This window comes from Montipora foliosa, chromosome 8 (genome assembly GCF_036669935.1).
Source record: "Montipora foliosa isolate CH-2021 chromosome 8, ASM3666993v2, whole genome shotgun sequence".
NCBI classification, from domain to species: Eukaryota; Metazoa; Cnidaria; class Anthozoa; order Scleractinia; family Acroporidae; genus Montipora; species Montipora foliosa.
Window position 1 is genome coordinate 32,367,023 of NC_090876.1, and position 2,500 is coordinate 32,369,522.

Sequence of the window (2,500 nt, forward strand, 5' to 3'; positions counted from 1 at the left end):
TCTGCTAGAACGATGCTGGGACAGAACGACCTCGTGATCAAGATGGCGGGAACAGAAGAGTACATTGACGAGGATTTTTTGAGCACGTGATAAGAAGGACTGAGGAAATTCTAAGTCAGATTTCATTTGGTAGAGACGACCGCCATGTTTCCGAGGTTTTAACCCATGTAGATGTTTTGGAAAGAACGATAAGATTACCAGATCAGTTGGCGACCATAGTTACGGACGAAACTGACGTAAAACAGTTGGATGATCTGAGACTTATGTTTACTGAATTACTCGAGAAATTTCCCCAACATTTTGGAAACAGTATAACAAGGCCACCCATTGTTACTTATCTCTCCTGTCAATCGCTGAAGAATGGACGCCCAGGTAGACCATCGATAAATATGCCGCCAGAGATACTCAAAGATTTAACAGGGATAGGTTTTACTTGAGTAATTTCAGAGTATTTCCGTTTATTTGATCTAGAGCATTTGTCTCGCTTCAGTACCATTACTGATGAAGAAATTGATGGCACTATTCGTGACTTCATTTGAAGACATGGATCAACCACAGGTGAACCTTATCTACGAAGACATTTTAGGGCAATGGGGTACACTGTACTAAAAAGGGGCATCAGAGAGAGCCTTAACAGGGTAGATCCGAGGATCGCAGCTTTAATTACTTTGTTATATTTTTTCCTTTTTTTGTACTTGGCAAGAACAAGTACAATGATGCCTGTTTTTAAATGCTTTTGTTAACAACGAAAAGACTAGTGTGGTAAGTCTTAAAAATCAGTGTGAGGGAAACAAACAAATTTAGACTTACCTCTCCATCAGTAGAGTTATTGCCAGTGTCGTCTTCACTATGATCTATCTTTGCGTCTTTTACCGTTGCTAGCACAAATTCAATGCATGGCTGCTGGTCAAATACATGGGTCGGCTCTTCATTCACTCCGGAAACATAATCCAATATGTTTTCAAGGCTGGTTACTCTACGCCCACTTGCCACTTCTCTAACATACCTCATGAACCTCCCATACACAGCTTTCTCATAAATTAGGCTGTTTGATCCCTCCTCAGAAAATTTTGCTGTAAGAAGGTGAATGAGCATTGGGACTGTTGCTTTATCCTGGGATGGCCTAAGCAAATAGAGGAATGGAGGGAATTTTCTGCCAAACATGTGAATTCCCAGACTGTCTAGGCCTTCACGGAGTTTTGAAACACATGGTGATACTTCTCTCTCTTCACTAACAAAAATGTCCTGCAGGAGGTCTTCACAAAAAAAGGAAAAAGACGTGAAATGGCAGCCTTCTGTCCCACAAAAAAGTAATCTTCAGAAAGGTGTTCCTTAAGACCATTTTAAAATATATCTGCTCATTATGTGCTGGTTACAAAGCCGGATCCACTCTCTTCTTGGACCTCCACTGTCCTGAGCCATTTCTCCATAAAACTCTACTCGGAAGGTTATCCTTGGATCCTGAATTGCTTTCAATTCATCAAATGTTGTTTCTAATATATTGTTCTGGTCTACAGCAAGGAAAGTGGTCTCCTCTTCAAGTACAGATTCATCATTGGTCCTGTCCAAAGGACGACCATAACTATCTTACCCTGCAAGTATCGCAGCATTTCTGTGGGTTCTACTATAACACTTGCAAGAAATGAAAAAACAGTATTTCGATAGAATTTACTTCCATTTTCCTCCCGGCTTTGATGTGTTGTATTGGTGGAACTCTCTGCATGATACCTTGGTGTGGTAGCACTGCTGCCCCCCTCTGTTTGAAAGTTGGGTGAGGTGCTGACAGAAGGGCTGTTTATCTGACTTGTGATTGTACTAGTAGTGGACGAGCTGCACTGTTGAAATTTGTATCTTGCTGATAAGACTCTATTTCATTTTGGTCTTCTTCTAAGGTCTACCTGTTCCGTCAATACGAAATCAAATGCCTGTTTCACACGAATGTAAAGGGGACCCTGCCCGGCCAGCTTTTTCACAACATTGTAGTTGAACTCTGAGTTCTCGGCCAACCTAAAAGTGAAACTGTTTTCTGGATAACTTTTACAAATTCAAAGTCGTTTGGCCCCAATAGACTATACTGACTTTTCAGAGAGATTGCTATCTTTGCTCTTACAGTTGCCTCACTATTGTCCTCAGCAAGTTTTATCATGCCGCGTTCGTTTTCTTTCTTCAAAGTTTCTACAGCGTCGTCTTCATCGCTTTCCTCTGATTTTGCCGTTCGTAAAGGAAATTCAAATTCTTCCCCATAGGTTTTGACTTCTTCTTGCTCTTCGTGTGCGTGGCTGCCGCTGCCGCTCTCAGACGTTCATTTCTATTCAACCTCCGATAAAGTCCAATGTTTGTGCTCGTCTGCATCATGGAGTCTCAACTCTGAACGGGTTGTGGTTGAACAGGTTGTGTTTGGGGCACCCGAACCTGATCACACGCTTAGGAGCATATCCAAAGCACTTTTTATTAGGTCAGCCGCTTTTTAAAGCTTTTCTTGATCTTCATTCATGGCGAA